Source organism: Aulostomus chinensis, chromosome 23, assembly GCF_037954235.1.
Source record: "Aulostomus chinensis isolate RoL2024-O1b breed Wild chromosome 23, RoL_Achi_v1.0, whole genome shotgun sequence".
Taxonomy (NCBI): domain Eukaryota; kingdom Metazoa; phylum Chordata; class Actinopteri; order Syngnathiformes; family Aulostomidae; genus Aulostomus; species Aulostomus chinensis.
In genome coordinates, this window is record NC_141342.1 from 10186591 (window position 1) to 10212310 (window position 25720).

General features: G+C 42.2%; 1 protein-coding gene across 5 annotated transcripts in view; it reads right to left on the reverse strand.

Annotated features, from left to right (window-relative positions):
* The window catches only part of raraa (retinoic acid receptor, alpha a), a 162553-nt gene that overhangs the window by 135419 nt on the left and 1414 nt on the right, over window positions 1–25720 (reverse strand). For 2 of the 5 annotated variants that reach the window (XM_086196161.1, XM_086196156.1), the window contains exon 1: window positions 18613–18900. The exons of 1 other annotated variant lie outside the window; for it this stretch is intronic. The gene's annotated coding sequence lies outside the window, so the exon portion shown is untranslated. Of the gene's footprint in view, window positions 1–18394; window positions 18447–18612; window positions 18901–24248; window positions 24264–25720 lie in introns of those variants that run through there. 2 more of the 5 variants (XM_086196157.1, XM_086196158.1) reach the window with 2 other exon arrangements.

Sequence of the window (25720 nt, forward strand, 5' to 3'; positions counted from 1 at the left end):
TACACTCAGTGTTACGCTGACTCTCAGCAGTGGAAACCCCCTTCAGTCACACAAAGATCACATAACCTCTCTTGACATCGCAGGACAGCACTCCCAATGGAAAGATGCAGATTCACACACGCTGAGTGCCAGCCAAGGCTCCAGACTGCCATTGTCCTTTAGAGTCATCCAAGCAAAACAATGAGGAGGGTCACGCAAGGCCCCCTGTGGGATGGTAAATAACCAGAGACAGTAAAAAAGTGAGAGAGCCACTGAGGAAGAGACTGAAGTCTGTTTTACACAGATTTCCAAACACTGCCCTCAAAAGATGCCGTCATCATGGTGCTTTGCTTGTTTACACTGAGTCAAAAAAGGCAGCGTGATGTCGCTCTAGTGTGTAATTTTAGACTCTGCCCAAACTTTGTACTACATTTGTCCTGATTAATGTGATCACAGTTCTCTTAATACACCACACCGAGAGACGCTGCGGGTCACGAGCGGTTATTATTTTTAAGCAATGCATGATAATTTGAAAGAGCTCAGAGAAATTTGTGACAAGTGAGTCAGATATCTTCTGTCATTTGGTTGGTTTAAAAGATTTCAAAGAGAAACAGTAGTAATCACAGCCTAATACTAAATAAGAGTACCAATGGTAAATAATAGTAAAGCATTGGTTAGCACTGTCACCTCAAAGCAAGAAGGTTCTGGGTTTGAGCCTTGGCTCGGGCACGGGATCTTTCTGTGTGGAGTCTGCATGTTCTCCCTGTTCCTGTGTGGGTTCTCTCTGGTACTCCAGCTTCCTCCCACAGTCCAAAGACATCAAGAGAGGACGAGGCTGATTGATACCCTAAATTGACCGTAGGTGTGGCTGTGAGAGTGAATGGTTGTCTGTCTCTATGTGTTGGCCCTGCGATGGACTGGCGACTGGTCCAGTGTGAACCCCGCCTCTCACCCGAATGCTGCTGGGATAGGCTCCAGCCCCCCCGCGACCCTTAACAGGATAAGCGGTAGAAAATGGATGGATGGAGAAAAGTAAAAATAATCCCGACAGATCATTCAAAACGAGATGACATTCTTTTACTGAGAATTAAAACATCAGTGTTTTAAAGGATTTGAACAGTGCTATCTTTTCTCTTTTTTTGCATAAGAGTAAACTTTCATTATGGTTTCCTTTCATGCAAAGAACAACAGTGTTTTTGGGCCAGAAAAAGCAAACGTTTGCAACCGTGTTTAAGAGTAAAATCTTTAATAAATAAAAGGCAACCCTCCCTGTCATCATCTAAACGGGCGACAAGGGAAAAAAGTGATGGCATGGCCCCACTTCACACATACGCAATGCGATAAATACAAAGTTGTGGGTAAACACACCAGTTGAAAAGAACAATAAATTTGGTCTTTCAAGCTGAACTAATGTCAGTGTTGTATATGCACACGGGTTGGGGAATGACAGCCAATCGGAGGAGGTCACTGAAGATGTATGTGGAGCAGCTTTCTCAATGCCACGTCTGAACCAGGCCAGAGAGGTTGGGACGTGAGAGAGGGATTAAGAGAAACTAATCCACTGTGACACTGTTATACGGAACACCAACTGCAAAATATGATCATCTTGGGGCAGGTGAGATCCACTAACGTTCAATCTTTCAACAAGAGTCTGAAATAGCTTGAATGGAAAATGTGTCAGCTCCATGATATAAGGAGCAAAAACTACTTTGGAAAGTATGTAAATCAATTTTCAATCAATTCTAAGTATAAGGAATTACAGTTACTATAACACATGGGGAAAACACATCTATTTAGCTTTGAATAGATTTTTTGGAGTGGTGTGCGAAATGTTTATGAAGCAATATTTTAAGTTTTGTAGTAGGACAACAGCAAATTATGTTACATAAAGTATAGGAGCTGCCAGAGGCATGTGTTCCTTCTGTCACAGTCACACACAGGCAGAAATAAAAGGGACAGAATCCCAACTTTATATCAAAAGGCTTAGACTGTGGCTATGTTAATCACTAATGAGTGCTGAGTGACCCTTATTATAAAACCATCTTTGTTGTCATTATTCATCAGGCATAACATGCGAGCCTGTTAATTCAGACTGGGGATGTTAACAATAAGCGGTCTACAAAGAGTTTGGAAAGAAGAGTCCACCTCCCAATTGGTCTTTCATATGCTAATGAGGGAACCGCTTTGGGTTTATGGGCCTGGTTGGAAATGATTTAGGGTGTCACCGATGCTACGCGCCTTTATGTTTAGGCTGGCCGCGGGGGCTCATATATCACCCTGATCATTCATCAATTAGCGTCTTCTAGCCACCTGTCGGACACATCAGAGCACAAAACATTCCTGCCCTTGGGCAGTTGCTATACAATGGTCATCAGTAGCACTGCTATTACCCCCCCCCCCCCTCCCTCTATGGTAATACCCTGATGGATTACATAATCGCACCCAAACATTGCCCACAATGACGAACACTCCTCTCCAGGAGAAGCAAATCGGAGTAGACACTACCAAAGAGAGATTTTTATGGGTTTTCACTTTGCAATTCAAGGTTTTTTTTCCCCCCACATACATTATCTTAACCAGAAAAGACCTGGCAGAGAGGAATTGATGCCGACCTTGAAGGAGAATCAATAAGCTGACAGCTATTCAAATGCACACCAACGCTGTGTCCCCCATTGTTTTAGATGCAGCTGCCTCCAGTGAGGTATTGATGGTTGTTTTCTATTGATGACGTGTCAGTAGCCAAATACATGTGAGGCGGAAAGATCTAAATGATCATGGTCCCGGTGACATCAGAGTAGGTCCAGAAAAGTGATTTTGTTTTAACTAGATGAACTGACTGCTGACTTGCAGTAAGTCAGCAAGAAACTAGACAGCTGATACAAACACACAGTGACTTTTTTATGTGTCCTTAAAAAGCTGCACATTCAGCTTCAGTCACACACTCTGAGGACTGAAGTCAATGAGTGTTGTGGTAAACTGAAAAAGAAAAAAAGAGATGGAGGGGAGTTAATCTTTGAGATTCTTTAAAAAAAAATTGTATTAAGAGTTTTGAACACTCGTCTCATCCAGCTTTGAGATCTCAGAACTGGAGCCACTTGAGACACTGTGTGGTGGGAGCGATGGCAACCGAAAAAATTCCACAAGGACTTGAGGAATTTTAACAACTGCCTTCTGCCCAACCGCCACAAATACCATTTTTCTAGAGATTTGTATGCAAATTTTTACTCCCATGCAAGGGCCCTCAGTGCCACTAGTGTTTCATAGCCCCAACCACACACACACACACACACACACACACACACACACACACACACACACACACACACACACACCATCATATAATTTTTCCCACGCTTTTTTAAAATTCAAAACTTAAGTCTTACAAGCAGTTGCAGGGATAAGTTGCACAAAAATAAGAGCTGTAATGTGAAGACACAGAGGTGGTAGATCAGCCTTTATTTATCTCTATTCCTTCATTGTAAAAGTTCTTCACATAACTCAGCAACGTGTGATGTGTCCTGTGGGACAGTGGGAAGTGGGTGGGTTGCAGTACTCAAGGTGAACCCAGAAAACTTGGTATTATGCTGTTCTGTTATTACCTGTGCTGCAGTCTTCAACTCCTAGGTTTCCCCTTCAAAATGACTTTCGCTCCCAACTTCACGAGGCTCTATTTCAGTAAGAAATCTGGGCCAACGACTTGGGTGCGTGTTTTACAGGACTGAGCACTAGAAGCACTACGGGTTTTTCTTTTTTGGCTTTTATTTGTTTATTTAGTTTTCTTTCTTTTTCATCTTTTAAATCCAGCCAGTTAAGGCAAGGCGCCAGCTACAGACATTATCAGGGGAATTTTCAAAAGAGCAAAAGCTTGTCTGCAATTCTTTACGCGGTTTGCAGAGCAGAAACACTGCAAAGCTCTTCTGTCTGTGTGTGTGTGTGAGACGCCATGCATGTACACATACATTCACAAGTCTCTGTCCTTGCTATTTCATCCAATTTTTTTTTTAATCTTAGATTATTTCCCTGATAATCTAACACTTTGTTTAAATTTTAAGTGGTACAAACTGGCTGTGATAGTAGAAGTGCAGAGGTCATAAGTAAAGCAGAGATTACAGAAAGGAGAGTATATCAGTTCTGGCTCTATGTATCTATAATCACATTCATTCCAGAGGCCACAAAGCCATAAAATAGATATTTCTGGAAAGATAAATCAGTAAGGGGGTAACAACAACAACAACAAAATCTAACACTTGACAGGAAACAACAAAAGTGCTTGATTATGTTGCCTGGTATCTGTTAGCAGACAAAAAAATATGCCTGAACAAGATAAAGGCTATCCATGGGGTGCAGAGTCAGATAGAAGACAGCGGGGAGGAGGGAGGATGATGGGCAACTGGGAAAAGGCTTGACCTCTCAGGGCAATAGGTGATTAGTAACATTTATCATACCTACATAAGCTGCTAAATGAAAAGCCAGACAGTTTCTCGCTGAGGAATTCAGCCACATCTCGATGTCAAAGTCTAAATGAAGGCTGAGGCCACTACTGGCAACCAGATGCCCTGTGTTTATAACAGAGAAAACATACTGGAGTGCCTAAGTGGAAAAACATGCCATCCTGGCACATGGCAGCAGCAGCAAAACGTTACATCATTTTGATGATTTAATGAACACAGCCTGGATCAGATCGCAAGTTTTAATACCCGCCAATACTGATGTAAAAGCTTGTATATCATGCTTCAAGAGAGAGGCTAAAAAATAAGTTTCATTCAAAAGGAAAACAATGGTTGGAGGATGAAGGGGCTGCGGTTGTGGTTGAGGGGAGGCAAGCTTCTCTGTCTTACTCCTAATGAAACCCATGCAAGGTATCTGAACACAGGCAATCCATGGAGCCACAGCTCAGCCACACTGACATTCACATGCAGGAAACGACAAAGAAGCAATTGAGTGCAGGAACCAGATATGGCAGAGACTTATCAGAAAACACCCCACCCCCGGGGGGCTGTCGACAGTGGCTCTCTATAGATGTGCAGCATTGTTTTAGTGCTCTTTCTGGACAAGTGGACAGTATGAGTGGGTGTCCGAGGCCAGAGGCCAACTGAGAAAGACAACACGCTGTTGTGCAGCAACAATTAAGACACTCTCACGCAACAGACATCCATCAAAGTGGAGATGACAGATAATTTCACAGATAAAACAAACATAGCCTTCTTGTAAGACATTTCATAACATGTGTGCAGGCAGAAAATCTACAATGATGCTACTAGAAGTAAAATGGACAAACAATAATTAGAAATGGCATCCCATATTCATATCCCACACCTCCAACGCACCAATTTACAGTTCAGCCTCAAATAGCTTAAGAAAACCTCAGCATTTTCTCCAAATAACTCAGAACCTGCATAAATTAGTTACTATGCATGGAAATGCTTCTCTGAGCCATTCAGAAAGGAGATGCCTGCATCACCCTCAAGTTTTATCTAAAAGCAACGAAATGACAGTTAAGCTAACTTCTCTGGAAAGTGGTGCTGTTGCCGCAGTGCAGGTTGGTAGATGTCTGGAAGTACCAAAAAAAAAAAAAAGTTACAAAAGGATGTGTAATGCAAAAACAGAAGTCAAGAATCATGCAAGAAGGTTGAGTTTAATAAGAAAAAATTGAGTCAAAAGTCACTTAAAGCTGCTGAAAGGTGCAAATTAGCCTGGCAGCTTCAGACAGGGAGGAGAAAAATACAGGGAAACATACAAAAAAAAAAAAAAAACCCTGCTAACTACTGTTGGGCAATAAGATAACAGCAATATGTACCTGCAATAGATACTTCATCCAAAAAAAGGAAAATTTCTCAGTTAGCACTGTGAAAAAGCCATATTGTGACTATTGTGAACAGTATGAAGAAATAAGAATCAAATGGTATCATAAGAGGGACGGCATGGCTTGGAGGCAGAGTGGCCGTCTAGGAACCGAAGGGTCGCTGGTTCAATCCTCACTTCCCCAGGTGACCATGTTGAACCATGTTGATGATTGTTCCTTGATCAACCCTAACCCTAACCCCTAATTGCTCCTGATGGCTCGGCGATGGACTGGCAACCCGTCCAGGTTGAACCCCGCCTCTCACCCAAGTCAGCTGGGATCGGCTGCAAGCCCCACAAAACCCTCAGTGCATAAGCAGTATGGAAAATGGATGGATGGACTGTATCATAAGTATGAATAGCACTGATAAGAAATACAAATTACCGATGACTTTGAAATGTGTATTTCACAACTCAAATGTGCAAAGTTACAATAATATTAAGAATCGCAAAACCAAACATTTGTGCAGGAATGTTTCTAAAATAATAATGTGTTGCCAAATTAAATAGCAACAACAAAAATATCTTTTACAAAATAAAGCTATTTCTGCAACACTTATGCACCATTTTACAAAACTTAAACAAATAGCAATAACCAAAAAATATTTTTTACAAAAAATAAAGCTATTTATTTCATACTTGTGGAGTACAGTTCAAAGTAATAATTACGGTATAACTGCGAAAGCTTGGCATTGCAAGTTGGATATTGCAAAATTATTACTCATTTAAAAATGCAATAAATGCAAACCACTTTAAAAGCACATTATAATCCACTAATTTTGGTTGCAGGAACGTACCTCAGACATGTTCCTTCCTGATCCGCCTCATCAACAGCCTCTCTTATTCCTTAACAACTCTTACAAGTGACAAAAAACAAAAGGTCATGACAAAAAAAAGCATGAGTGAAAAGTGTGCACTGAAGGTGATAATTGTTGATTTCAAAAGGACAAGTCTAATTTAATGTCAGGTATGAAACACATTGACACCTTATTACACTCACATCGACAACAAAGACTTGCTAACATGCAGTGACAATGCACATCTGTGTTCACTCTTGTCACTGAACGACCAACTAAAACGTTCCAAGCTGCTGAAACATATTGCGTCCTTTTATAACCATTGCTGTGTTGTTGTTTGGTAAAGCCGACTGATAAATCAACTGAATAGTATTCAGACGATCCAGCAATGCCGAGGAGCGAGTAAACACACAGAGGGAGGCTTTCCACATGTGCACAGGTGTCGAACAAGGCTCCAAACTCTAGCATTTTTCACATTCCAACATCTACCACTGTCTGTTTTTTACTGTTACAACACACCGCCTTCTGTATGAGCTGATAGTGATGGAGAGGGTTTGGAAAAGATGTAAGGGTAATGAGAATATGAACCATGGTGGTTTTTAAACATTTTATTTATAATGGCAGACGGTTCAAATTTTCAAGGCAGGAAAAGCCCAAGTGGAACCAATAACATTAACAATGACATCGTTCCATTTTGGTGTCCCAGAAAGTCCTAACCACAAGTAATCATGTCAATACCAAGGTCCTGGAACTGGTTAACCTTAATGGGATGCCTCCATATTATTATTAAAATTACAGCTGAGCTTTTCCTGCTCTGATGTGTCAAAATGTCAGTAGTGGAAAAGGTCCATATCAGATGTAATCATGAGTCAGCTTGTTTTACTTAAAAGAGAAGACAAAGGGGAGGTTCCCAAGGCAACCTGAGCATAAAACAAACTAACATCACCTCTCCTTCTTCACCTCCTTGTCCCTTCACAGTCGCCTCTGTCTCTATAGTACATGAATGCGCTCTTCTTCATTATAATTATGATGCTTGCAGGCCACATTTGTTCACACAGAGCTCCTCCGGGTGCTTACATCACAAACACGTGTGCTACCAGCCCAACCGCACTAGATGTTTTTGACACACTAGATTATGTTTCTGAAATTAAAATTTGCCTATTTTAAAATGTAAACAAAAATGAAAATTAATACGTGAAGTCATTGTTGATATTGCGGCAAGCCACTGGAACACTGGCTTCAGTATTTATGTTTTACTGTTTATTACTACAGGCTGTACCAGCGACCTCAGGGTGGAGCCGAATGAACTGTAACTGTGAACCGTTCAGACATTTGGGTTTTTGTTGTTACTGTATTAGTCTGTCTTCACTTAATTGAGTGGCCGGTAGATCTTGGAACATTGAAACACTTTTTTTCCGGTAAGTATTTGTGAAAAGCCTCCCATTAAAAAAAAAAAAAAGCAGTTGAGGAGCATGTTTTTACATCAGCTTTCTTTTGTTCAGCTGGATTGAACTGGTGCGTTTTTTTTCTCCATGTCGCGGTAGATAAGAAACTCTTCATCTGACGTTTGCCCTTGCTTCACCTCCTGTGAAAGTATTCTGACTGAATGTAAACCTGCCAATCAGAATTGCCTCTCAGTCTATGATTGGCTATTGTTGTTGGGGTTCTTTTTCTAGTTTGTTTAGTTTGTGCCACCTCGAGTGAGCACTTCGACTCAGTTGAGAGTGCAACTGGAATGTTAAGGGAGCAGAGATGCTGCACACAAGTGCGCAGCCGTTTGCCAGCACACAAATTAGAGATTGTGTGAGTGCGCAGATAGGGCTGAATGCACATAGGACAAATTTGTATTGGTTCAGATCAATATTTTCTATTCAAAATATAAAGTGTGTGCGTGCAAGCGTTCCCCTGTGTGCTCACTAAAGTCCAACAGCTAGCTCACTAATGTGAAATGCCAATGTCTGCAGTTTGTAAGAAAGAAAGCAGAGGATATCAACAAAAAAGTAGTAAATATACGAACCAGTCCAAAAGACGTGATGATCTTTCTGTGTTACATTTTCTGCCTCTACCCCAGACACAACAAGTTTACTTCCATTGGAAAAACTAATAAAGACTAACAAGTGAAAAGTCTGAACTAGAGAGTCATCAGCATAGAATGCCAACTAGCAACCCAAGCCAGGCAACACCCTCTCTGTGTGTGAGCCCATCTCTCCATGAGTCTTCTCACTCATCACACACACACCACATCTGTGCATGCAGAGGCATCACAAGGATCTCCTGCTTGTGAGCAATGTTCTGTGGGCATTTATTATGAACACACGATACTACGAGCCTGATCACGCTGCAGAAAAGTCGTTTTCAACAGAGAGCAAAATTGGGGCTTAGCAAATCCCTGCACTACATGTAGTTCTACAATTAAATTAATGTTACCAGGTTTAAATAGTAAAAACAATAGAAAATCAATACGTGGCTGTCAGCGTTGATACTGTGGTGGGCCACCTCAAATAAATCAATGTGGATAACACTGGATTCTTTGTTCAGTGTTTACATTTACTGGTTAATACTACAGGCTGTACCAATGACCTCAGGGGGAGACTACAAGTGGAATAAACTTGCACTCGAGTCTGTTCAGAATAAATGAAAAGAAATCAAGTGTCATGCATTTTTGTGCGTTGTTCTTGTTGTTTTTTTCCCCATGTAATTTTTCCATACTGTCTCACCCCCAACATGTGCGTGTTGAAGAGAGAGTAGGAATGTCAGTGCTATGAAATGTGGCTAATTACTGAATAAAACATGCTTGTGAAGGTCATTCAGGAATACACTTGAATTCCTCCATATCTCTGTTCATGCTTGCACAATGAATCACTGAGTCACATTTGTAGACCTTGAATGAAGCATTAAGTTTTCCACTGATAGAAGAAGTCCCTATTTGATACTGGCGCATACGTAAATTATTAGAAATGTGTCACAAGTTAGCGTCACTAACCACTCATGCTTGTTTGCTACTTGTCCAATTCCTTAACAATGTTGATTGTGTGGATCATTTTTCATATCAACCACATGCCGTTGTGCTTGACTTTTAACGAGATTCCTTTTTAATGGATTACATGAAGCTCAGTCTATTTCAGACAGCCTGTTGAGCTCCTTGAAAACTAGAACATATCACTTTACAATACAAATGAGTTAACTGCAGACAGCGCGGACATATTCACAGTAGCTAGAACTAGAACTCCTGATTAGTGTCCATTGATATGCCAGTTATTTTCACGGCTAATCAATGAATCCTTTAGTCAATAAAATGTCAACAACAATTTCAAAAATACTCATTACAACTTTGCACAGCCGAATGTGATTTGTTCAAATGGCTTTTGCTGTTCATCCAACTGTTCAAAACCAAAATAAATGAAAAATATATAAATAATTTAAAAAAAAATTTTAATCAGCAAATCTTTATATTCCAGCAAACGTGACATTTTTGCTGTATTCAAAAAGATGAAATGATAAATCAGTTAGCAAAATAGTAGGCAACTATTTTTCTTTCAGCCAATTAAGTGAGGAACCAATGAAACACAGTTTGAAACTGCTATTCTTGACTGATATCTACTTATCACAACCATCCTGCAACAATCGATGCACACTTCATTCCACGGACAGAAAAAGAGGAAAACAAGTGACCTAGAAAATAAGGAGAGCATTGATTTTTTTTTTTTTTGTACTGCAAAGATATTCAGCACATCTTCTGTCACTGTATCATAAAGGAATAATCCGATATCCAATCAACAGACTTGCGATATCTCTGGCAGTGGGCACCAAGAGTGGGCAGTGACAAAGAAATGCAGGATTGGCTGATGTGTACAAATGAGTGTTGTAGCAGAAATCACCCTGGAACACGGTGCAAAGACGCCGCCTGGAACGGAGTCAACACATTTCACACAAGCCAGGCCTGGAAACAACACGCTTGGGGTTTCCACCTTCATCTAGATGAAAATGGAGGAAATAAAGCCATTTTTAACCCCCTCCCTCCTCGCTATGAGCCAGTCTCCCATAATGTGCCCAGTCAATGGACTGTGGGTCTATTCAACTGCAGGCAGCCCACAGCACAGCCATAAATAATGTAGGGCAGCTCACATGGAACCCTAATCACCATTGTGCTGTCACCCAACAGAGAAGATTGCTTGTTTAATTTAGTGCGCCGCATCTGTCTCAGTTCTGCCCAATTTAGTTTCACAATTTCAATGGGCAGGTTCCCAAGGTATTTATCAATATGCTTTTCTCCCGATGCTATGAATCAATAGGAATGTGATGTTTATGTCTCAAAGTCTGCATGAGTGTGTTTGTGTTTAGATGCACATACGTTTTGGGTGATGTTGTGTAGAAGAACAAACAAGAAATCTTGCAGCATGTGAAACAACAAAGGCAGGCTGAGAAGAAGCCATCAGCACTCAATAAACAAGTCATTACTGGCCATATAGAACATACTTCATTATATTACTATTCCATTAGCATGCATTTGCATATTCCAGTCACCGATTTACGACAGCTGTTTATCATAAATGGCAGCCATATGCTGCCTGATGTGCCACATTACAGAGTTATTACTGCGACACCAAAGACAAGAAAAATGAGAATTATGTTGACACAAAATAAAGTGCAAAAATCCACTCATCTTGCAGGCTCCGTACTGCAACACTGTGTCATGACAGTGATGTGGTATGATAGCTCTTCACCAAGTCTGGCTGCTCTATGATGACAGCCAGTGCAGACAGAATACGTAACAGTGGCTCAGCAGCTCTATAGAGTTGGTGGGCACAAGCTAGGTCAGCAGAGCAGTATGATAACGTGAGATGAAGAGCTAGCTGCTGGAGCTAGCAGCAGCAGCAGCAAGAGCTGTATCATCTTTGTTCAGGACCATTATCTCTCCACTGTGGTGTTCACTTCACCCTGATAAATGAGGCCTTGCAACTTGAGCTAATGTGCAAGCAGCTGCAACCACAGCAGCTGGGTAATACACTGTCAACTGCTACATACCTCCACACAGGCGGCACAATGGAGAGGATTTGTTCCGGAGAAATCACTGTTAAGATGCTGTGCTTTGAAACTGGGCACGGCCATTGCACAGCAACCTTGTGTAATATTCTTGTAAGACCTCGAGAGCAGAAACAGAGTCTGTCAAGTGCCCTAATTAAGAAGATTATCTTTATTATGACGAAGAGCAGTCCAGCCGAAATGTAATCACTTTAGATCTGGAGGGTGTTGGATCCTTGTTGCTATCTGGAGCCATTCAATGTGCTAATCTTTTACTTGGCAATATTTGGAAACACTCTGAATCTCAAATAACTGCAAGAAAAGATTAAGAATAAAATCTCACCACAAAATGTGAGTTCTAGGAAAATATAAGTCTGAGCCACCAACTGTAAATCATTATAGTATCAGACGGACAAGAGAGACACTTGGCAGTGAGCAGTAGTGATATTTGCTCTGGAGTGCCTCAGGACAGGTCGGTCGGCCCTACATCTGTGCAAGTGACACCAGCTATCTGGCTTGCGGTCTGACTCATGGCGGGTTAAGTTGGCAGCTTGGCTGTACAGTGCAGCTCTAAAAGGAATATTAACAGCATGTCCCTCGGTGCAGACTGAGAGCAAGCAACAGGATGGGGGGGGGGGAGGCAAAGAGCAAAGGGGTGGGTGTACGAATCCAATTTCCAGTGACAGTGTGCTCAGGAGCACTGTTTCAGAGAAAGAACATATCATCTGTCAAACTTAATGGCAGTGTCCTGGGGAAAATGAAGGAAAATAGAATGGAGACCATTCATTAAGAAGGTGGGGGATGGGGGTGTGTCAAAGCCACCGATTTGCTTCACCGTCTCCCCGGGAAAATAAATATATACACAGGCCATTATTTGTGCATTTACGAGGTTGCTGTGCAGCTATGATCAAGGGCTGGTTTTCATAGTACAGAGATAATATTAGCCTCTTCAGGCATCTGCTATCACTGGGAATGAAGAGGTCGGCCTGGCTGCCTAGTAGGACGGCTGGCAGACTAGCTAACAGCCTGTCTCTCATTCAGAGCTGTGGATGTACTCAGTGGAAGCAATTGATACCATTGTTTTATAGAGAGGAGGGTGGAGGGGGATTAAGAAGCAACAATAGAGCTCTTTGACTGGAAATGTCAGCCGTCACGTCGGGGGACTGTCCGACTGGGCAGAGACACTTACATAAAAAGCCAAGGTACAAAATGACTGTGGAAAATAGTATGAAACCCTGCGACAGCAGCAATGAAACGCTGTGACATGGGCCAGAGCGTTCCCATGCCAAGTGGTAGAAATGCTTTCTCAAACATGGGACAACAGGCTACGGGAAACATTACAACACAGACATGTGAGACTATGTCAAACAGAAATGTTATACCTAAAGGAAAGCAAAATACATGTGTCAGTGACTTACAGGCTCGCCAAAACAATAGGTTAGCTAAAACATGTTCCGATCAATCAGCAGGACAATAGGTTATATGGGTCTTTATCTCAGCCTCATTAGGAAAAAAGGAGACTAAATGTGGCCTGATTCTTCAGGCAAATTAACTTGGAGGAGAAACTAAAATATCACCACCAATGATCCATTCTGGGACATTTTATCATGAGACTACAATGATAGAGAGATTTGGGATGGGCACTGAAACCTGGTATTACAAGGACCCCAGGGATAGATTAGAAAACATATTGATGAGCTTGTAGGGAAGCAGTTCTGCTTGCTGTATTAGAGAAATGAATAATTTTCGGTTATATAAACTTTATTTGACAGTTTTTATTCTCGTAACTCTGTTTCTAATTTGCAAAAAGACATTTGTCTATGATGTATTTTGACTATTCCCAGCAGGAGAGATCCCTCCCGGAGCTGGTCATATGTGTGAGGGGTGGGGCCAGCTCTCTCACCTCTTAAGACCCTTTTAAACTAGCCAAAGAACTTGCTAACATCTGGATTTTGTATGCGACGGGGAAGTGTTTAATTGCCATTCCCTCCCGGATAAAATGACCCTGCAGTAGACAAGGGTATTTATCAGATCCAGATCCAACTGGCATGGATGGGGACATAAAAACCGGGTAAACATGGTCATATGCAGCCCACTAACATTGGTAACTTCAGCGACTTTTTTGTCATTCAAACCACAAATTCAACTCGACTGTGTTAAAGCAACACAATACAATCATTCAGTCGGTGCTTTTGAAAAACGTATTATGCACAAAATCCAAGGTATCACATAAACACCCCAAGTACGTGCTCATTTCATTTGTTTATTTCTATCATTGCATTACGGAGACAATGCTTCCTTTGGTGTCAGTTTTGATTTAATTTATTAATGAGGATAATAAATCATTTATCGTTTCAATGATCTCATCATAATCTGTAACGGTGAACAATTCGGGTCATGCTTGCCGCTCAAGAATATTCATTTTCACATGAGAGAATAAACAAATGGAAATTGTAATGACATTTTTTTTTGTTTACTTTTGTTTGAAATTTTCTGTTTAAGAACTAACAGAATAAGCGCTAACCACTTTAGTACCAGCTCAATTAGCAGTATCAGTCAGAGGAGTAGTACCATTAAAATCTTAATACCCGTCCCTGGGAGAGACACAGAGTTCTTTCTGTGAGTGCTTTGATAACTCCTCTGGCCTTGGACCTCTTTGAAAATCTCACTCTGAAGGTTTGAGGTGAATATAAACACCAAGTTGAAGTGAGGTACCCTGCCGCTTTAAGGCGAGGATGAAACCGTGTTATTCTACCACCCTGACCTAATTGCTCTCTCGCTCTCCTGACATGAACACTGGGAGCTGTGCACTCTGACATGTAAAGATTATTTAATACGATCAAAGCCATAAAAAGACGAAAAAAGGAGACGGTGTGAAAGAGGAGGAGAGTTAACCCCCGCGTGGATGGCGGGGCCAGGCAGACCGATGAGCGATGTGGAAAGCAGTGGAAAAGGGAATCAGTATGCAGAAGCGAGTCTGTCTAACTGCCGCCGGCCAACATGAGTGGGGCTTTCACATCCCAACATCACAGAGACTCCACTCCCCCTCCAAAAAATCCCACTCGGCTTCAGCTACACTCGCCTGGTATCAGCTCCCGCCCTTCTTCTCTCCTGCTTTTCCCACACTCACCCCAGTCCCTGAGGCAATGACTACGTCATTGGGCACCACAGCCAAACCACTGTAATACAGCAATTTAGTTCTACTTATTCTGACAGAGTTGGGGCCTGTTTCATTTAGGTCAAGGCTGGTCTCATTAGTCTACTGCTTGGTTCCACTGCAGTCCATCTGTAGCACTGATCCATGAATTAGCTTTCTCTCATATTTTTGCTGACAATTTGAACGATAAATGAACAACACAGGCCCACATCAAAATGAATACCGATTAAAAGCAAATTAACTTCTTCAGTGTGGTTTCCACGTTAAGCACTTCCCACAGCAAACACATGGCTACCAAAATAGCACATTTTGACAGTGTGTGGGTCGCAGTGGGTAGGGGTGTTTACTGTTAAGCAAGCGCTGGGTGACATCTCCAGGGCGCCCTGCCATCGTGGGGAGCATGTCTCACCTGTCAGCGCCTGATGAGTTTGTGCTGCACAGCCTCGTGAGTCAGCCTGGCTCGTCAACAACGTGGCAGAGAGCTGCTGTTGAGCTGTAGACCACCACAGACCAAATTAACCCAAACCTGTCACACTTAGGGCGTCTTCACAGAAAGTGACCAATTTAACTTTAAAACTGCATTAAGAAATGTTTCCTCTGCTCCCTTTTTTTTAAAATAACTAACACTAAAACTGCACATTCACCTCCTGCTGTTGGTGAGTGACGTGTTTCGAAGGCTGCTATCTTGTGACTGTGATCAAACTGATTTGCACGATTCAATGAGCTGTACACAGGATAGTAGTACCACGAAGGAAACAACTTGTACTCGCTATCTTTCAGCATATTTCAGCACACGACACATACGAAATTTCGAAATTTACTCAATCCGTCTTGTCTGAAGTCATTACTCTACAAAGGAAAAAGGAAAGTCAATCTATGTGAACCGTCCGCCACATAAATGTCTTTAAATAATGACTTTTAAAAACTCATCACCTTGGAAAGTCATTTGTTCCACAGGTGATTAGGGGGAAAAAAAAAAAAAAAAAAAGAGAGACAGTGAGCAAATGTAGCAAAAGCAAACTGTCTGCACTGGGATCTACTGACTTACCAAAGGAAAGTACAAAAGGAAAAAAAAACAAAAAACTTTCCAGTATTATTCACACTTGATTTTACAAGATGAAGAAGAAGGACGTGGTGACGGGGTGGGGGATAAGAACACACTGATCCTGCCACTACCGTTGCTGATGATGATTCATTCAGTACGATGTGATACTGAGGCGTGCCAGACCTTTAACAGGCATGGTTCACAAAAGGAGAGGAACATCCTATTTATGCATGTCAGAGAGGCTTTAAAAAAAAAAAAGTGCACCATTTGAGCTGCTGGTTGCGTAGGTTTAAATACTGTTGCTATTCAAGATGCTACCTTCTATTCTTGTAAAATCAGTTGTATTTAGCGCTTCAAAAAAAAATCTGTACTCGGGACAGATTTCCTGTGAACTAAGGTGAAACTATTATTACAATTACTGTGCACCAGAAGCTCAGCTGTTCCTCCATTTAATGTAACAGTATTAATACAACATTTACTGCCTGCAAGATGGCGCATCATGATATTAGTCACTTATCTTCCGGAAAGATTCAACAAATGACATCGCAATGCATCCTACAACCCTGACCATCTTTCACGTGCTTCCAAAACAAATGCATGTGCATGACACACACGGTCATGCTGCCAACACAAAAGCATGTGCATGATACACACCATCTTACTCCTAAAGAAAGCAGATTGCATTCTGCTGCTTTTGGCCAGAGGGAGCAACAAAGTCAACCCAAACATAATTCATAGTAGCTGCTTTAAAATATAAATAAAAGATGCTTAAGTAGACGGAATTGCAGTTAAATAACACGTTTGGGGTCATATTTGAAAATGACCACGCATCAGTAGTGAAGGAAGACGTCTCTCCTTGAGAATGTCATCTTGGTTGTTCAAGGTCAAAATGGCAGTTTGCGAGATGTTATGTTTTCTCTGGTAAGTCATATCGCTTCTCAATATTGTGTAGCACGTTTTTTGGTTGATTTTCAGGCGTGCTGAACAGTTGCATCCCTGCTATATAGCCAATTAAACTACCTGTGAGTGTGCACTGCTTCATGTTTTTATTTTCACTTTTCAGACAAAGGCATCCGTAATAGCCAATTGTCAGGATGGATCATCTCCATCTCCAACTGCGGTTTTAGTTCCAAGCTTGGAAAACTGGAACGGATGGTTAATGTTTTCTATGAGCTTTGATAAGTTTGCCTCATTGCCACTGTTCTGAAACAGAGTCGACACACTGGCTTGTTCATTTGGTTTAAAGCCAAAATGTTCCCGCACCGGACCAGTGGAATGCAGCTTTGAAACCAAGTCATTCTGTTGTAGTGTTCCAAACTTTCTGGTTGGAATTATGTTGTCATTAGGAAAAACACCCATTAGTCTTGAGTAATGTTATCTTCACCTGTCGCTGTTGGCACTGTACGTGCGTGTGTGTGTGTGTGTGTGTGTGTGTGTGTGTAAGCTTGACACACAGGAAGGCAAAGGAGAGCAGACGAGACGACACCACTTGTTCAAATGTTAGTGGCGTTCGCTCTCACGTTAACCAAATGAAGAAAATCAAGGTCAGCAAACAAGATCAAATTCATGTCCGTGTATAGTGCCATGAATCAATAATTAGCATGACAGTCTTAGTCACAAAGGGCATCAGCTTCCCACCAAGTCAAATAAGTTTGCCATGTCTGCAGCCAGTATCAGAGGAGGCGGAGTGTCGTTAAGTTTTTACTATCATAAATACAAGTCAACAAATCATTCATCAGATGCACAAAAACTCAAATAAAAGGAAACATCTACTTACAGCTTTAAATTGAGTTTAATAAGCTCAACACATACTATAATCTGTGGTTTTACAAGGGAGCATTTTAAGAGGCGCTGCAGGGTATGTAACTCGAAATGTTGTAACACAGCCCTGACATTAAATTTTGCAGAGATGCAGACACTTGGAACTGCCACATTATCTTGACAGGGTTAATCAGGGGTGTTAACAAACTGGAGGAGATTTCTGTAAGTGGTACTTTAAGGCTTTCATTTCTGTCATTTATTCAACAGCGTGTGTTTGGGGTTATCAAGTTTCAAAAGAATGCAGGCTGCGGTTGCCACTCTAACTACGTCTGTTCATCCACCAGCACCCTGACGAGAGGAAGTGGGATCAGATATGATGGTTATCAACGGCACAGAACATCACACCCGAACAAAGTTCACTATAGGAGCCCATGAACAATCTATATTGACCCACATTTGTAAGTGCTAAATATTTCTCGACATTCCAGCACACATAGGAAGCTGAGAGAGATAATTTATCTAATACTTTTCTTAAGAGTCCAGCAGGTTCCTGGCTGACTAGAGGGAGGGTGTTGTAGGTTGTAGTTGTGGGGGGGGGGGGGGGGGGGTTTACTATCAGCGCTGGAACGCAGTTTGCCCCCCAACATCTTATCAGCTACAATGAGCGTTAGCTTTCTATGCTAGCTCTAACAACAAACGGCGTATTTGCTGAATAACAGTGTCGCACGTCCGGACATATTGTAAAGTCTTCTTCAATAATGTTCAATATTTAAGTCGTAATGAAATACCAACTTGACAGGAGTTTCGGACTCCGGTTGTACAGTCTGTTTCTTCCAATGAACCCGTTAAAATCCTAGTGCCGTCACGATTATTGAATCGGCATGACGCGTTCAAATGCCTCCCCGTGACTGGACACCTATTTCAATCCAGTTAAACTCCCGAGCAGGCTGAAACGTGTACGCATGTTGTCAAATGTTGACAAGCAGGCAATGACAAGTGGATGGTAATACCTGGGACCTGTTGACTCCTCCTCCTGGTCCCCTCGGGCTGCCGCTGCCGCCGCTGTTGCTGCTGCTGCTGCTGGAAGTTCAGCCGCGCAGCTGCTTTTCTCCGCCGTTTCCCAAAGTTTCCCGCCGACTCGTATCCTCTTAACAGCGGCTCTCACGACTGCTGAGAGAGATAAGCGTCCCGGCAAACCGTAGACGAGAGGCGGTGAGCCTGTTTCAGAGAGCTGGCAAGTTTGGCACAGCTTTCACACAAGGAACCATTGCAGTCGCGTTCACAGGCTGAGAAACCGAACACCAGCTCTAGCCCCGCCCCTTTCCTTTGACTGGGGCCAGTCCTCAACAGTGGACGTCCTGCTCTCTCCAGATGTGCTCACTGTGTGCTGAAATTGACTTTAAAGTTGGGTTTATCTTTTTATTTAACCGCTGTAAAAAAAAAAAAAATAAAAAAAATAAATTTAAAAACACCTAACAAAAATGCACAATTCCATTTTCAGTGTGTGCTCAGTCTCCTATCCCGTCAAGGTGTGATTATGTAACTGGTGATATTTAAATGTAATGCAACTAAACTCGAGTTCACAACTGAGACAGGGTGGAGCAAGCTAAGAGAAAACACAGCAGTGTGTGTTAATTTTACCCAAGCTTCAAAATGTTGCCGTTTTTAATTTTGCAATCAAAAGAAAGCGGTTATAATTCCCTAATGTGATGCACAACCAGTAAATCGTGTATGACTGCGACTTCACAGACTTCTGTTATCATTGACAGTAATTTCCCCTTTTTTGTCATCTGCATGGATTAAAAACAAATGTCATCCTACTAGGACATCCGAGAGGGGATTTTCTATTTTGACTCAAATATCGGTTTGATGAAATGTTAAACAACCTGGCCCCTCCTCCATTGCGTGACAATGCATCCACATCCTGCTGAGAAAACCATTAAAGCTTCCAAAATATCCTCCATCACAGGTCGTGTACCCTTTTAACACACTGACAGGCAGTCAGCCTCCTCAGTTAAATGCACAAATCTGAGGACAGTCCCAACCGATGACCTTCATCCACCAGCAGTATTAAAGTCAAATCACATGCTCGCAAAGCCACATCCAGATGTACTAAATATGTACATGCAGGTACATCTACGTATAAAAAATGCAGGATAACATGAAGGATGAGGATTTTTTCCAGCCTTTATTCAAACTGTTCGAGAAAGATATAAATCATCGTACATGTTTTATTATGCGCATCTTGCCAATGTATTATTATAAATAAAGCTATAATGAATGTTCTCATATATAAGATAATAATTGTCAGTGGCAGGTTGATAATCATTTACAGTCCTCAGGTACATCATCAGGACATCACTTTTTTACTGTAACTATACAAATAAATGGTTCATCAGAACACAAGCTATATTCGATTAAATAATTAAAATGATGTCCAGGCTGATGTTCCCTTGTATTCTCAGGTGTGTATGTGTGTGTACTCAAGTGCGTGTCAGCAGAGTGTTTGCGTGCGAGGGACTTGTGTGCCAGGGGAATGCACTTGTTCTCTGCTGTCTCTCAGAGATGACTACGACACTCAGTGGCTTTTCAGCCCAGAAAGCAAAGTTTTGTGACAGGTGGTAGATGTCCCATATGATCAGACAAAAGGCCAGAAGACAACTAGTGACATGCTTTGCCTCCACGTTACCTTCTCAATTCCTTTTTCATCTTTTCCTCGGAGCGCTGACACGGCTACAGAGAGAGCACAAGCAACAGTATCCTCCTTGTTTCCACTGCTGCCTTTGAGGCTTTCTCATACAAAAGCTGTGAGTGGCACTAAGCTGCGTCAGTTGTCACACATCACCACACAAGTCAGGAATGCAGTGCTTGGGGGGGGTGGGGGGGTGGTTGTGACATGGGACACACGGCATGCAACTAGCTGTGGACTGAGGGAGTCGTCAGATGCTAAAAGTATGCACTGGTGGTAGTGGCTGCTGTCATAACAGAGTGGTTGAAGAGATGTAGCTGTCTTATTTCATTGCCTTCTGACAGGTGGAACTAGGGCCTGGAATTTTGTGTTTCATGAAGATCGAATTGGCTAGCCCTTGTTCACTCAAGTGTGGGGATTTGTATTGTGTACCGTTGTGTTTCCTCTACATATCTCTAGTTTGGCTGGGAAGGCCTCTGGGGTCTCCTTAGCCCAGCTGCATCCTCCACTTGTAGCCAGGTTTACTCTGGAAGTTTGTGGAGTTGAATGTTAATGGCTCTCCAGTCTAGTATATCTCCTCTCGATTCTGAGATATAAACTGCATTTCAGTATGTACTGTACAGCTGTAAGGACACGTCCAGCACAGTGAAAAGCCACGTGATGCATGATCCATTTAATGCTTTACATAGAGACTCCCTGTTCGCAGGCAAACCTTCAGACTGTCAGGCTTCACACAGTGGCTTGTGAGGCACATGCCTTTGCTTTGTGTCTGGCAACTGTACAGACACAGAGAGTCAGGGTTTGGACACGCTTCGAGAATCCAGGATTTCTAATGCTCCCCTCTCCATTTTTAAGACTTTCAAAGAATGACAAAGAGTGACAGACAAGCCTGACAGTGGCATGAAGGATTAAGTATGCATTAATCAACATGTCTGGCTATGCTTTTGGTTAGTAGAACATTTGCTGAGGACTAATGTTATTCCTTTTCATGTTCTGGTAGCCAGATAGTTGTATTATTACAACAGTTCTCAACACAAGGATCAGGATTTCTTAAGGGGACAGAGGATTAGATGAATGAAGGCACACAAGATGATTAATAGCAAGGCCTAAACACAATTTTTGGTGCAATACTAGCATTTCTCATCAGGAAAGATATCCTCCTGCATGTCTATATGGTAACTATGAAGCCACAGATAGCACCTGAATAGCTTAGCTTAGCATCAAAACTAAAAAAAAAAGAGGTAATACCTTGCCTGGTTGTGTTTAGTTGTCTTGAGCAAAAACTTTGAAAGAGGACAAGTTTTGGTTTTATGGGATAGTGAGTGCTGGACGAGCAGTTAACAGCTGGAGTCTCCAAATATTAGGAAACAGATATTCCAGATATTGGGAAACCAACATTCAGAAAACAGGCAAGCTGCTTCTATTCCACAGATTGTCTGAAATGAAAGGACAAAACGTTTCAATCAGAAATGTGAAGCCAGTGTGGAAATGCTTTAAACATCTCTTTAATGGCCAGCAGGGGGCGAATTCCGTGTGTAACCATTCTGAGTGAATGATAATTGGTTGAGTTTACCATTTAGTTATTCATTATTAACAAAAGCTGCAAGACGTCAGCCTTATCAGACTCAGTTGTCCAGCAACCATCTGGTCACACATGAAAAAAATAGACACCACATGTATCCTGAAAGTCACATTTGATTTAAGAATCATAAGAAGAACAGGAGCTCAGGAACATGCATGTGCATTTTTATTGTTCCACTCAATATGTATCAAGGTATCGTTCTAAGGTCCAAAGAATTACTTCACCATTGTGGGGAGTTTGCAGAGAGAAGTCAGAATGTAGGGCGGCACGGTGGTGCAGTGGTCAGCACTGTTGCCTCACAGCATGAAGGTTTGAGCCCTGGCTCCATCACAGGATCTTTCTGTGTGAGTCTGCATGTTCTCCCTGTTCCTGTGTGGGTTCTCTCTGGTACTCCAGCTTCCTCCCACAGTCCAAAGACATGCAAATGTAGACTGGGCTAATTGGATACTTTAAATTGACCATAGGCGTGGCTGTGAGTGAATGTGAATGGTTGTCTGTCTCTATGTTGGCCCTGTGATGGACTGGTGACCCGTCCAGGGTGAACCCCGCCTCTAGCCCGTAGCCGCTAGGATAGGCTCCAGCCCCCCCCCCCCCCATGACCCTGAACAAGATAAGCAGTAGAAAAAGGATTGGATGCATGGATGAAGTCAGGATGAATAGAAGACTATAAAGAAAGTGACCCTATGTCTTGCTTTATTTATTATCTAAGTGAACATTGTTGTATTTTGCCCCAATCGCTGTTTTCTTGCCTTCTTCAATACAGCATGGTATTCATCTGCTTTTTTAATTTAGAGTAAAAGGGATGATAAAGCAGAGCATCCTTTTGGCCTAACCCTAACCCTACTTTTCACTTCCAATGTTTTGTCTAAATACACCACAATGCCAAATTCAAGGCTTCAAAGCGTGACATCCCTAACCAATATCATAATGCTGGTTAAGTTTTCTTGCGCACTCTCTGTTTCAGTCTTATTGCTAAGCTAAGCTATCTGGCTTCTGGTTCTACCCTTGTATTTTAATATGAAAGTGGTGTGAATTCTCGGTCCTACTCCCTGCAAGAAAGCAAATACACTTATTCTCATAATCCCAAATATTTGCCAACCACTACAGTACATCTGACACTGCCAGATGCTTCAAGAAATACTCCAGCGCCTTACAATACTGTCTTGATCTTGTAATAGTCCCCCATGAAAACCACAACATAAAATATCCCCTGAAGATATCTTTTGTTACACGACTGTGGTTGGGTGTCTCTCTCATGTTTCATTTTACAAGTCACCTGGCGAGCCCCTTAGCAGGTGCTCAGTTTCCGCCTCTAATCACCGGGTGCCAATTTACTGTCCAGAGCTATTTCCAAAGAGCTGTAACATTAGCTAGCCCGATCAATTCTTTCACCCCCAGCATGAAACCACATACCACATGTCATAGCCTGCTCCACTGAGAAAAAGAGAGGGTGGCCGAGACAGGGGGCCCCTCCTCTGAGCAGGGTGTCACCCAGGCCCAAGAGAAACATAACCAGCTCCCCAAATGTCAGTAGACAATTACAGTGGGCTTCTAAAGCAATGAGACAACATGAGAAACCAGGAGTATACCAGATTTAGAGAAAATCTTAGACGTGGCAAACTGATGCAAAGAACTGGAAAGACTTGAAGGTGAGGTGGCGCCAAGGCTTGGTGGTCAATCACCATCTACAGCGTCCTTTGACTTTTAATTCCTCCAGTCTGCTGCTGCCTGCGTAAAACCACATATTTATTTGAAACTCCCAGCAGCCAACCATTCATCACGCTGCAACCCCCCTTTATTAGCTTGTCAACCATAGTAGAGAGTAATGGTGAGGCCGTCAAGCAGCCACTACAGAAAGTACTTTGCAGTAAGGCTGAAGGCTACAAGAATGGTCTAAATGAAAGAGCCTTTCTGGATATATAATAATAAGATGAAGATATATGAGCAAGTAGCTGAATGCACCACCCGTGTCTGCAAGTGTGCCTGGACAGCTATACTGAAAAGCTCCATAGGTTTCAAGTTGGTTGACTTTATGGTGCTAGGTTGTGAAGAATAAAAAAGAAATGAGTGAGGGGGAGAAGCTGATGAGATTGTATCAGCCGCATGGAAACAGTTAGCAAAGCCCCAAAGCCTCCTTTGAACTGCAAATGGCTTTTAAGAAACAGCTTTCACTCAGAACACATTTGAATAACATGCCACCAACATTCAGGAGGGTACAGAAGCCCATATTTCCAGCCTGCTGCCACACACAGGAACACCCCTCCACACATCTCCACATAATATCACCTGCAGGAGAGAAAAGCCATTATACAGTTTAATTTTCTCTTTCTCATTTTTTCCCCTCCTGGTGAAAAAAAAGAGATGATTTTTCAAACCTCTGACAGCCGAGCCTTTCGCAGGATTTAGTCCATCTGAAAACATGTGGTAAGCCTTGTGGAATGTTTCAAATGATTCCCAGATGTGGGCTGCAGACAGGTTTAACCCATTCTTTTCTCGCTCAGCGGCAGGGAGGAGGAGGTATAAAAGAGACCTTGCCGGGAGAAAGTCTGAGCAATATCGAAAACTTTTACCCCCCCCCCCCCCTTTATCATTGAGTTTAGTTACTTTCAAAGCTCCACTGAACTGTAGCTTAATGTCATTTGCCATAAAGCTAAAAATGTCCTGTTATGCTGCATTAACCAAGAATAACGAACGCAAGAGCACTGCTTTTTCCAGATGACTCAGCATAACAGGGACCTGACTATGATAAGAAAAACACCTCTGTCTGGGGACTGTCACTCATAACATGCCTACAACAAACAACCATGTTCATAACTGGTCCCTTGCAAAGTAACCTATAAAAACGTAATCTTTATCAGCTCTCAACCTTTGTTTCTCAGGTTATTCAATATATTCTGCTGAGTTGAGTCAATGCCATACAACAGAAGCAGAAGTCTTAATCCATCTTAATTCTCGGTGAGATTAAGTGGGGACTCGAAACAAGGTTGCTGGATTATTTTATGAAGGACATTGTTCTTGTAGTAACACTCCCAAAGATGGCAGTTTTGATGAGATAGGGAGCCAGAAGAACCAGACTATTAAAAAGGGTGGAGAGAGTGAGCTGCTTGATATGAGCAACAAACTCAAGTGACCCCATTCCCTCCTCTCCCTCTCAATCTCCAGTTCCCTCCCTCCACCTTTCTCCCTCCTCCTACCCCCCCCCTCCCTCCCTCCCTCCCTCCCGCTCTCCTGCTTCTCCCTCTTTCACACTACTCGGCCAACTTGAAGCAGTTGTCCAACATACCCGTCAGCCTGCCTGCCAGCCAGCATATTGGACTGAGTCCCATTATACACAATCATAACAGACAGAAATGGTACATACAGGCAACAGATAGAATTGCAGTAAAAATTGAGGGCAGAGGAGAAGTGTCAAGCAGCGAGTTGGTGAGCATGCTAGAATGACAGAGGAGAAGTAGAGAAAGAGAGACAGAGGGAATAGTTTTGTGCTTTATGGCACTTCGCAGGATACTGTAGGCCATATGAGGCCAGAGCAAGCTGGGAAAGATTGTTACTGCTTTGAGCTTCCACATGTGAATGCACCACAAACCCCCTCTCTCTCTATTTTTTTATTTTTTTGCCTCCCTCCCACAAGCCTCCCAAAGGAAAGCCTAGTGTTTTAAAAGAAGCATAAACAAGTGAAATTCAGCCCTTTTCTTTCTGAGAGGGAATCAAGCATGGTTTTGCTTCCATAGCCATGCTGTGTTGCAAGCAGCCTGGTGATCAGGTCACTTACTATTAAAACAGAACGTAGTTTTAAGACTATCCTGAAAGGCAGTGAGTGAAATTCGATTTCCACATTTTACATCGA